Here is a 13,155-nt window from a genome sequence, read left to right as displayed (position 1 = left end):
TAACTTTGAAGCTCTCTGCTTGTAAGGAAAATGGATATTCCAAAAATTTTTTTTTTTAGTCACATATACAATATGTCTACTTTATGTTTGCATCATAAAAGTGACGAGTTTTTACTTTTGGAAGACACTAGAGGGCTTCAAAGTTCAGCAGCAATTTTCCAATTTTTCACAAACTTTTGAAACTCGCTTTTTTTCAGGGACCAGTTCAGGTTTGAAGTGGATTTGAAGGGTCTTCATATTAGAAATACCCCATAAATTAGCCCATTATAAAAACTGCACCCTCCACAGTATTCAAAATGACATTCAGTCAGCGTTTTAACCCTTTAGGTGTTTCACAGGAATAGCAGCAAAGTGAAGGAGAAAATTCACAATCTTCATTTTTTACACACGCATGTTCTTGTAGACCCAATTTTTGAATTTTTGCAAGGGGTAAAAAGGAGAAAATTTTTACTTGTATTTGAAACCCAATTTCTCTCGAGTAAGCACATACCTCATATGTCTATGTTAATTGTTTTGTTCATTTTGGAAACTAGACCCCTCGGGGAACATAACAAGGGGTAAAGTAAACCTTAATACCCCACAGGTGATTCACGACTTTTGCATATGTAAAAAAAAAAATTTTTCTTTACCTAAAATGCTTGGTTTCCCAAAAGTGTAACATTTTTAAAAAGGGTAATAGCAGAAAATACCCCCCAAAATTTTAAGCCCAATTTCTCCCGATTCAGAAAACACCCCATATGGGGGTGAAAAGTGCTCTGCTAACGCACTACAGGTCTCAGAAGAGAAGGAGTCACATTTGGCTTTTTTGAAGGAAATTTTGCTCTGGGGGCATGCCGCATTTAGGAAGCCCCTATGGTGCCAGAACAGCCCAAAAAAAAACACATGGCATACTATTTTGGAAACTAGACCCCTCGGGGAACGTAACAAGGGGTTAAGTGAACCTTAATACCCCACAGGTGTTTCACGAGTACGGCGATACCCCATATGTGACCCTAAACTGTTGCCTTGAAATACGACAGGGCTCCAAAGTGAGAGCGCCATGCGCATTTGAGGCCTAAATTAGGGATTGCATAGGGGTGGACATAGGGGTATTCTACACCAGTGATTCCCAAACAGGGTGCCTCCAGCTGTTGTAAAACTCCCAGCATGCCTGGACAGTCAGTGGCTGTCTGGTAATACTGGCTCCGTTTTGAAAACCGTGGCATACCAGACGTTTTTCATTTTTATTGGGGAGGGGTGCTGTGTAGGGGTATGTGTATATGTAGTGTTTTTTACTTTTTATTTTATGTTAGTGTAGTGTTTTTAGAGTACAGTCGCACGGGCAGGGGTTCACAGTACTTTCTCGCTGGCAGTTTGAGCTGCGGCAGAAAATTTGCCGCAGCTCAAACTTGCAGCCGGATATTTACTGCAAACCTCCGCCCATGTGAGTGTACCCTGTACATTCACATTGGGGGGGGGGGGGACGGGGGACATTCAGCTGTTTCAAAACTACAACTCCCAGCATGCGCTGCCAGACTGTACATGCTGAGAGTTTTAGTTTTGCAACAGCTGTAGGCACACTGGTTATGTATCACTGAGTTTGTGTCCTTACTCAGTGTTTCACAACCAGTGTGCCTCCAGCTGTTGCAAAACTACAACTCCCAGCATATACGGTGCATGGTGTAAAGTGACTGCTGAGAGTTGTAGTTTGCAACAGCTGGAGGCACACCGGTCGTGAAACACTGAGTTAGGTAAAAAAAAACTCTGAGTTTCACAACCAGTGTGCCTTCAGCTGTTGCAAAACTACAACTCTCAGCAGTCACCGACAGCCAATGGGCATGCTGGGAGTTGTAGTTATGCAACCAGCAAATGCACCACTACAACTCCCAGCATGCACTTTAGCTGTTTGTGCAAGCTGGGAGTTGTAGTTATACAGCAGCTGAAGGTACACTTTTCCATAGAAAAAATGTGCCTCCAGCTGTTGCAAAACTATAAGTCCCAGCATGCCCATAAGGGAACAATTTCAGCAGGCATCCGGCTCCGGTCCCCAACCGGCTAGCGGTGGGGACAGGAATTCCCACGGGCGTATGGATACGCCCTGTGTCCTTAAGGACGCGGAATGCAGGGCATATACGCCCTGTGTCCTGAAGAGGTTAATCAATAAAGAAGGAGATTTTTTTGCTCTATATCTGCGCTGGACATCTTGTTTGTTTTATTTGAAGCACTGATGTGCCTGCTACAGCACAGTCCGTGACGCAAACAGGACTACACGGTGAGCAAGAAAGGTGGGAGAATTGAGGTATCAGGGAGAAAAAAAAATGCTTCCCACCCAGATTTCTCTAGAGAGACACAGGTTAAGTGTGCCCAAAACAAAGAAGTGCTTGAGAGCAGCAGGAATGGCGTATTCTCTGATCTTTCTGGCCAGGTTGAGGGTGATCGTTAATGAAAAAACTCAACTTTTTTTTCTGAGGCAGTAGAAATCTCCATCTGGTTGGAAAGAGAGGGATTTATGTAGTCAAATGAAACACCAAGAAAAACGCCAATTCTGCCGCATGGCGTTTTTTCGGCCAAAAAATTCTGTGACCAGATGTTAGATGTAAATCAATGAGAAATCGCAAAATTCTTTTTCCACTTGGCATTTTTTTTTAATCCTTTTGGCGTTTTTTCACTCTTTTTTTGGCATTTTTCAGCTCCTTGGCAGTTTTGCAACATCGCAGCAAGTTGAGCCACTGGCGTTTTTTCCCCTGAAATCGTGGTGTTTTTCTACCATAGAAGTCTATGGGAGTAAAAAAAAATGCCAAGATAAACGCCATGTGGGTTTCAACTTTGGCATTTTTTCAGGCGGTTTTTATTCTCTTTTGGACTTTAGCGATCCAAAAAAGTGATACCTTTTTAAATAAAATTTGTAGGGTACCATTAAAAAAAAAAAAAAAAAATATATATATATATATATATATATATATATATATATATATATATATATAAAAGATACAGTAGTGATGGAAAGAATTGTATTTAACCCCTTAAGGACACATGACGTACTGGAACGTCATGTGTCCACTCCCGATCTATAACGCGGGGCCACGGCGTGGCCCCGCGTCATAGCGGGTCGGGCCCGGCCTCTAACAACGGCCGGGACCCGTGGCTAATAGCGCGCGGCATTGATCGCTGTGCCGCGCGCTATTAACCCTTTAGACGCGGCGTTCAAAGTTGAACGCCGCGTCTAAAGTGAAACCGAAAGCATGCCGGCTAGCTCAGTGGGCTGTTCGGGATAGCCGCGGTGAAATCGCGGCATCCCGAACAGCTGACAGGACAGCGGGAGGGCCCCTACCTGCCTCCTCGCTGTCCGATCGCCGAATGACTGCTCAGTGCCTGAGATCCAGGCATGAGCAGTCATGCGGCAGAATCATCGATCACTGGTTTCTTATGAGAAACCAGTGATCAATGTAAAAGATCAGTGTGTGCAGTGTTATAGGTCCCTATGGGACCTATAACACTGCAAAAAAAAAGTGCAAAAAAAAAGTGAATAAACATCATTTAACCCCTTCCCTATTAAAAGTTTGAATCACCCCCCTTTTCCCATAAAAGAAAAAACACAGTGTAAATAAAAATAAAAATAAACATAAATGGTATCGCCGCGTGCGGAAATGTCCGAATTATAAAAATATATCGTTAATTAAACCGCACGGTCAATGGCGTGCGCGCAAAAAAATTCCAAAGTCCAAAATAGTGCATTTTTGGTCACTTTTTATATCATGAAAAAATGAATAAAAAGCGATCAATAAGTCCTATCAATGCAAAAATGGTACCGTTAAAAACTTCAGATCACGGCGCAAAAAATGAGCCCTCATACCGCCCCATACACGGAAAAATAAAAAAGTTATAGGGGTCAGAAGATGACAATTTTAAACGTATTAATTTTCCTGCATGTAGTTATGATTTTTTCCAGAAGTCCTACAAAATCAAACCTATATAAGTAGGGTATCATTTTAATCGTATGGACCTACAGAATACATATCAGGTGTCATTTTTACCGAAAAATGTACTACGTAGAAACGGAAGCCCCCAAAAGTTACAAAACAGCGTTTTTTTTTAAATTTTGTCGCACAATGATTTTTTTTCCCGCTTCACCATAGATTTTTGGGCAAAATGACTGACGTCATTACAAAGTAGAATTGGTGGCGCAAAAAATAAGCCATCATATGGATTTTTAGGTGTAAATTTGAAAGAGTTATGATTTTTTAAAGGCAAGGAGCAAAAAACGAAAATGCAAAAACGGAAAAACCTCCGGTCCTTAAGGGGTTAACGAAATTTATCTTTTTTCTAACAAAATTTTTATTCATTTTTAAACAGGGATCAATTTATGAGGGTGGGCAGGGTACAAAAAATTTAGACAACAATAATAAAAATGTAGCGTGTGTGTGTTTTTCACTTTTTATTCTTTAGGTGGTACTACTACTCCCAGCATGGAACACACACTGTTCATGATGGGAGTAGCAGTACCTGTACTAATTGACAGATCGCCCCAGTTCCGTTGCAATACACCTGTATAATTTATAGATGCGGCCGCTCTTCTATGGTCCCTGCACTGCCGTATATACACCTATTCATATTTCCCGCAGAGAGCTATGATTGGCCAGATGGTTCCAGCCAATCACAACCCTCTGTGGGAAATATGAATAGGTGTATATATATGTCAGTGCAGGGGACCATAGAAGAGTGGCCGGCTGCATCTATACATTATACAGGAAGATCACAGCGGGTGTCAGGAGTGACATCCACTGTGATCTTTCCTTAACTGCAGGTACTACAGCTCCCAACATGGAACAGAGTGTGCTCCATGATGGGAGTAGTAGTACCTGCAGTTAAGGAGAGATCACAGCGGGTATCTATTGCAGAGATGTGGAGTGGCTCTATACAGCACTCGCATCTCTGCACTATACTCCTTCCAGTGATGTGAATAGAACATCGCTCATTCATATTTCCCGCTGAGAGCTGTGATTGGCTGCAACCATCCGTCCAATCCCCACTCTGGGCGGAAAATATGAATGAGTGATGTTCTATTCACATCACTGGCCGGAGTATAGTGCAGAGATGCGAGCGCTGTATAGAGACGCTCCGCATCTTTGCTATACTATGGACGATCGCATCGGGCGATATGGCTATTTGTACAGGTACTACTACTCCCATCATGAAATGGTGTATTCCATGCTGGGAGTAGTAGTACTACCTAAAAAAGTGAAACACACACACATGTAATTAAAATTTCATTATAAAAAATTTGTTAAATAAATTTTTTTCCATCACTACTGCATGCTTTTTTTTTTTTGGTACCCAACAAATTGGGTACCAAAAAAAAAAAAACGCCAAAGGGGCCAAAAATGCAATTTCCACACAAACGAAAAAACCGCCAGACGCAGGAAATTGCACTGGCGTTTTTTTTTTCAAACCTAAAAACGCAGGACAAAAAACCAAGTAGAAACTTAGCCTAAGGAAGGCATGTAAAAAAATGGCAGCTGTGGGGCGGTGAAAATGTTAATAAGGTGCTTAAGGGATTTTCCTATATGATTCTGTCATGTATCGCATCTTGTCAGTAATGGAGCTTAGATGGGAGACGTTATCTTGGTCTGGCCTGGTGGAGCTGGGAGGAGGGTTGAGGGGGTATGGTTGTTTTTTTTTATTTTTATAGATGGTTAGGGTTATTTGTTGGAATTTAAGGGGTCTGGGGGTGAGGGAGAAGAGGTGTGCTGTTTTGCATTCATCTTTATCCCTCACCCCTTTTCCTAGCCTTTTAGGGATCTTGTGAGTTTTTTCATAGATATAGAGGAAGTGCCAGTCTATGTCTGTGGAGACTTTAAGGCTGGGTTCACACAGGCAATCAACTGATTTCAATGGGATTCTGCTACACTGTTCACAAGGCGGAATTTTTGGCAGAAACATATGGCATCTGCAAAGAATAGTCAAGTTTCTTTTGCAGAGTCCGTAAAAGACGGTGCATTTCCAAGCAGTCCTAGCACCCACCAGATAGTCCACACATTTTTTGCCTGTGTGAACATAGATAGCCTAACTGTGTTATAAGATTGGAAGAATAGTAGGGAGTTTTATGCACTAGTGCCCATGTGCAGACAAAACTTGATAAATTTGCAGAAGAGGTAGGCAGGGGTGATTTATGGAGATGTTTTTAACCTGAGAAAAAAGCATTCACATGTTTTAATAAATCCCACCAGTCTCTAGAATAGATTTTACTTTGGGAAACTGCTTAGCAGGTCGGTTAGTGCAAAATATTAAGTTGGGGATGCACTCTGTTTCAGATCATGTCCCAGTTGTTATAACATTAAAACTAAACGATACAAGAGGCCGTATTGGGAGGGAGTTCAGATTTAACCCACACTGGCAGCACATTTTAGCTCTTTTAGGAAAGAGTATATGAAGAAAATAATGGTACAGTTAATGTACAGACAGTGTGGGACATGTTGAAGGCTTTCTTAGGGTGCGTTCACACAGAGTAATTCGCGAGGAATTTACTCAAGTAATTCCTCATGAATTTTCCGCTTCAATAAATTGAACATGTCATAGTAGTTAATGTATTTTCCGCTTTTCAGTTCACACTGTGGAAATTCCGCTCGCGGAATTCATCTCCACTTGAACAAAGAGCATGTTCATTCTTGAAGCGGAATCCGTGAGCAGAATCCCATTGAAATCAATAGAATTTTTTTTCCTGCCCGACACCGTTTTCACGCGGAATATGCTCAGAATTTGCGTGGAATTTTTTCAAAAATCCACCCCTGAAAAACGGATGACACCCATTCAACACCCATTTCTCCACCAATTTTTTTACTCGGCAACCATTTTGAGTATCAGCATACAGAAGTGACAAAAGCTTGTGTAATTTGCTCCATTAAAAATGTCAGAACAGGGTACCATGGAGGAATGTCGCATAACACTTCACCACCCAGAACTGCGACTATTATTAACGATAATGGTGAATGTCATCCATCGTCGCCGGCAACGTATGGTAAGCATGTTTTGCATAATAATTAATTAATGTGCAGACCTTTGCGTTTTTGTTATGTTTAAAGTGTTTTGCAAAACTGTTTCAAATGTTTTGTATTTAGACTCAGGGAAGGTGCAGAAGATACTGGGTGCACCCCATCAACAAACTCAGAGACTATATGATGAGCTTAGAAGGTAAGTTTTATGATTTTCCACACACCACTATTCTTTTTTATTTTTGTAAAGAAAATCCTTATTACGTATTTTTTCTTTACTTATAGGTATCCTGAAAAGTGCATAAACTTTGTGAGGATGCCTATGGAGGCCTTTGACAAACTGATGAACATTCTTGATCTTCACCTCCAGCTTCAGGATACAAGAATGCGTCAAGCCATCAGTCCCACAGAACGATTGATGATCCCATTGAGGTAAGTTTTTTATTTATTTTTTATTTAACCCCTTAAGGACCTAGGGTTTTTCCGTTTTTGCATTTTCGTTTTTTCCTCCTTACCTTTAAAAAAATCATAACTCTTTCAATTTTTCACCTAAAAATCCATATAATGTCTTATTTTTTGCGACACCAATTCTACTTTGTAATGACGTCATTTTACCCAAAAATCTACAGCGAAACTGGAAAAAAAATCATTGTGAGACAAAATTTTTAAAAAATGCCATATTGTAACTTTTGGGGGCTTCTGTTTCTACACAGTACATTTTTCGGTAAAAATGACACCTTCTCTTTATTCTGTAGGTCCATATGGTTAAAATGATACCCTACTTATGTAGGTTTGATTTTGTAGATGGAAGAAAATCAAAACTACATGCAGGAAAATTTATATGTTTAAAATTGTCATCTTCTGACCCCTATAACTTTTTTATTTGTCTGCATATGGGGTGGTATGAGGGCTAATTTTTTGCGCCGTGATCTGAAGTTTTTAGCGGTACCCTTTTTGCATTAATAGGAATTGTTGATTGCTTTTTAATCATTATTTCATGATATAAAAAGTGACCAAAAATGCATTATTTTGGACTTTGGATTTTTTTGCGCGTACGCCATTCACCGTGCGGTTTAATTAACGATATATTTTTATAACTCGGACATACCACATATGTTTATTTTTATTTACACTGTTTTTTTTTATGGGAAAAGGGGGGTGATTCAAACTTTTATTAGGGGAAGGGGTTAAATGATCTTTATTCCCTTTTTTTTTGCAGTGTTATAGCTCCCATAGGGACTATAACACTGCACACACTGATCTTTTACATTGATCAGTGGTTTCTCATAAGAAACCACTGATCGATGATTCTGCCGCTTGACTGCTCATGCCTGGATCTCAGGCACTGAGCAGTCATTCGGCGATCGGACAGCGAGGAGGCAGGTAGGGATCCTCTGGCTGTCATGTAAGCTGTTCGGGATGCCGCGATTTCACCGTGGCGATCCCGAACAGCTCCCTGAGCTAAACGGCATGGTTTCACTTTCATTTTAGACGCGACGTTCAACTTTGAACGCCGCGTCTAAAGGGTTAATAGCATGCGGCACCGCGATCAATGGCGCGCGCTATTAGCTATGGGTCCCGTCCGTTGTTAGAGGCCGGGCCCGACCCGCTATGACGCGGGGCCACGCCGTGGCCCCCCGTTATAGAACGGGAGCGGACTCAGGACGTACAGGTATGCCCTGGGTCCTTAACAGGTTAAAATGATTGTCTTTTATTTTCCAAAAAGGGGATGATGCTCCTCGCATGGTGTTGTAGTTTTGGGACAGATGCAAAGCCATAGGCTGTTTTTTTTTTTTTTTTCAAAGATTTATGGTACATGCAACACTCAGCATGCCCAGATGAAATCTACACCTCTGCAGCTGACCCTAAACTACAAATCCCAGCATGTTGTACTATATAATATTAAATTTAATTTACTGGTGCAACAGGCTTTGATTTTGAGTTTTGGTGTAAGCTGTAAACCTCTTTTTTTTCCCACATGTTTTATTGAAATTGTACAATTTTCTTTTTCTATCTCTTTCAGATTTCTTGCAACAGGGGAGAGTTTTGCATCGTTGCACCTCCAATTCCGGGTTGGTAAATCAACCATCTCTGGAATTGTGAAGTCAACATGCCAAGTGATCTTGCAACCCATTTCAATACCCAGTCCAACCCAGGAGACGTGGCTACAAGCAGCAGCAGGCTTTCAGTCTGTAGCACAATTCCCAAGCTGCATAGGCACCGTCGACGGGAAGCAAGTACGAGTGCAGAAGCCACCGCGGCTTCACAGTACTTCAATTACAAGCAGTACTTTTCTTTGGTCCTGATGGCGGTGGCTGATGCCAATTATAAGTACATTGCCATCGACACCTATGGTAGTTCTGGGGACTCATGGGTGCTGAGGACATCTGAATTTGGGCAGCAAGTTTTGCAAGATCAGGTGATTCTGCCTCCACCAAGACCTCTACATGCATCCAGTACATGCATCCAATCCCCTTCGTCATGGTATCGGATGAGGCTTTTCCTCTGATGAATAACCTGCTGCGCCCATACCCACAGAGGGGACTGAATGCCCGAAAGAGGGTTTTCAACGCAAGGCTGAGCCGGGCATGACACTTCGTGGAGTGCACCTTCGGGATCATGAGTAGGAAGTGGAGGATCTTCACCTGTGCAATGGAGTTGGATGAGGCCACAGTTGATGCAGTCATCAAATCCACATATGTCCTCCACAACTATGTCCAGGACTATGATAGCCCCGACATAGAAGTGGACACACATCAACTGGGACTCAGGTTGTCCATCCAACCGTGCTGTACTTGTGAGAGAAACATTCGCTGCCTATTTCATGTCCCCCGAAGTTTAATCAGCCTTGGTGATCATCAAACATCCCTGAAGCAGTTTGTCAACGATCTCCATAGATGTCCTCACCTCATGGGATACCTTCAAGCAAGTCATCTAATACCTACCGGTGTGGTCTTCCCCTTCCCTCTGTAAAACGATGGCTTATGTGCTACCTTTTGCACACAATCTACCGCCAAGTTATTTTTTAACAAAATATTGTTCGTTAATAAAAATGTTATCATATTTTGACAAATTTCTTTTAATTAAACTTTTTTGTTGTTTGTGATGAACTAAGTTTGGATTACAAATAGCTTAGTCAGCTACAGCAGTGTTCCAGAAAAGGGGTGCCTCAAGCAGTTCCCAAACTACAAGCACGCCTGGACAGTCAATGGCTGTCAGACAATGCTGGGGGTAGTTTTTTTTCCCAACAGCTGGGGGCTCACTTTCAGAAACAGTGCTTTTTTTTTTTTTTATGTGGGTGGGAAGTGCAGATATGGTTATATATGAAGGTGGATTAGTTTAAGTGTACCCTGTACATTATCAGTGGGAGGTGTAGAATAACTTAAGCAGGTATCTTGTTCCGTTCATCAGCTGATTACTGACAGTGAATGTACAAATACAACCTGGGACTTAACACCAAGGACATCAGGAGATAACTGTACACCATTTGCTGAAGTAGTAAAAAAATAAATATATTGAAATATTTAATTAGACAATAGCAAACATTCAGCTCTCTTCATTTTAGTAAAAGATGTTATAAAAAAAAATATATGATTATTTGCAATGGTAAACTACAACTCCACACCATTGGACATGTCTTGACAATAATGCAAAAAAAAAGCAAAACAACTATTATTTCCATTGGAAAAAATATTTATTAAATAAAAAACAAATAAAAAAGCCCCCCCCCCAAAAAAAACAAACAAACATGCTGAACGTAACATAACATAGTATTGGTCAGTGTTTCCCATCTAGCTGTTGCTAAACTACAACCCCCATGATGGAGGAACATAACGTAGTATATAGTCTAGGTCAGTGTTTCACACATATGGGCACCTCCAGCTGTTGCTAAACTACAACCCCCATGCTGAATGTAACATAACATAGTATATAGTATAGGTCAGTTTTTCCCACCCAGGGGAACCTCCAGCTGTTGCTTAACTACAACCCCCATGCTGGAGGAACATAACGTAGTATATAGTCTAGATCAGTGTTTCCCACACATGGGCGCTTCCATCTGCTGCTAAACTACAACCCCCGTGATGTAGTAACGTAATGTAGTATATAGTATAGGTAAGTGTTTTCAACTCAGAGTTTTTTCCAGCTAAGCAAAACTACAACTCCCACCATGTTGGACTAAAGTACACCAGAGCACATGTCTGATCAATAGTTAATAACAGCCAGTTAAAAACTTTACCTCAGTAATCAGGACATCAAGATCCACTTGCAGTCTCTTGGATATCTTTTTATTTACATTTTGCACCTATATATAGGGACCTTTCTTTCACACGTGTCTGCTTAGCAGTCTCAAAATGGCCTATTTGGCCCTCCCACCGATTTTCCCCTCCCCTCTTCTTCCTTCTCTAATTTCCTCGCGTATTTCATGCGCAAATTCCGTGGGTATTCCAAGCAAATTCCACGCATAAGAGAATTTCTAACTACTAGCGATTTTTTTTCAGCGTGCATTCCTCAGTGTCAACACACCCTTAAAAGAGTTGCTCTATAGCAAAATTATTTATAATAAAAAATATTTAAAGAACAAGAAGATAAATGAATTAACATGGTTAACCAAAAAAGTAGAATTTACTAAGAATCCCTCTAAGAGTAGTTTTAACTGCCTAAACACGGCACAAGAGGAATCCTTTAGTATTAAAAAAAAAATCTAAAATTTTTTTTTCGGGGACAGACGCACTTTGCTGAAAATGAGAAACCAAGTAAAGCCTTGGCCAGGTTTGTAAATGCTCAGGAAAGTAGTAGTGCTTAGAAAAGATATCTCAGCTATTAAATCTGCAGAAGGTATGATCTTAAATAATCCGGAAATAATTAGTCACAACATTTGGTGGTTATATATGGATCTCTACAGGTCTAAGGGAACACTGGGGGAAGACCTCTTAGATGAATCTTTTGCCAAAGTTAAATTACCTTAAATAACTGCAGAACAAGGACTCAACATAAATCACCTTATTACATTGGTAAAATTGCAGTCGGCCCTTGGCACTTGTAGAGTGCAGTCAACAACGGGGAAGGATGGGATACCATATGAAGTTTATAGAGAATTTTCAGAGGAGTTGTTGCCCCCCCCTTCCCCCTTCTTCTTCTGTTGAAAGTAATTCTGTAATGTTGCAAAACTCTTGTTAGTGAGGCAGACATAATGCTTATTCCAAAGAAGAAGGGGGACACCACTAGAGTTCAATCATACCACCAAATCCCGCTGCTGAATTCTGATGCCAAGGTGTTGGCGGCGAGATTGGCCAGTGTGGTAGATGGTATAATCAGCCCTGATCAAACCAAGTTTTTTTCCGTAAAGATTGATATTTGATGATATTAAGAGTTTTCATGAATATGCAGAAAAAAAGGAGGCCTTTGACAGGGTGCAGTGGAGATTTCTGTGGAGAGCCTGTGAAGTGTTTGGTTAGGTGTGCAATTTCTTAAGTGGGTAAAATGACTACTTTATAAAAACGGTTGTTTGCCATTTATAATGAAACATTGGTAGCGGCAATTAGAGGGAGGGAAGACATTAAAGGGTTTGGAATACATGAAAAACTTTATTGGAGACAGAGATAAATGCTACCATATGCTGACGATACCCTGCTATTCATCTGTGACCCGATTTGAACGATTCCTAGGGTAATGGAAGTGGTCAAGGAATTTAGGGTAGTATGAGGACTCCACATCAACTGGGCAAAATCCTCTTTATTTTCATTGGAGGATGAACTGTGTCTAACCTCAATAGAGGTTAAAGGGGTATTCCAGGCAAAAACTTTTTTTTATATATATCAACTGGCTCCGGAAAGTTAAACAGATATGGACGAATATTTATCCTATGTTCGCGAAATTCACAAATTCACTATGAATGTTCTTTTTTTTCCATGCGAAAATTCATAATGAAATTTGCATAGTGCGTATGCGCAATTATATCTCACCTAAAAGAAGGGAGGGATCAGTGTCCAGTCTGGAAGTGCCGATATTCACATAAATATTTGCATAAATTTGCATAACCAAAAATTTGGCATTATGAATATATATCACAATATTCTAAGTAGTCGCGAAATTGCGAAGTGCCGATATTCACGGTAAAAATTAGCATTTCGAATATTTGCGCTCAACACTAATAACAAGATGATCCAATAACAGATCCTTATATTGA

This window comes from Hyla sarda, chromosome 5, assembly GCF_029499605.1.
Source record: "Hyla sarda isolate aHylSar1 chromosome 5, aHylSar1.hap1, whole genome shotgun sequence".
NCBI lineage: Eukaryota > Metazoa > Chordata > Amphibia > Anura > Hylidae > Hyla > Hyla sarda.
This window is presented reverse-complemented; position numbering follows the sequence as displayed.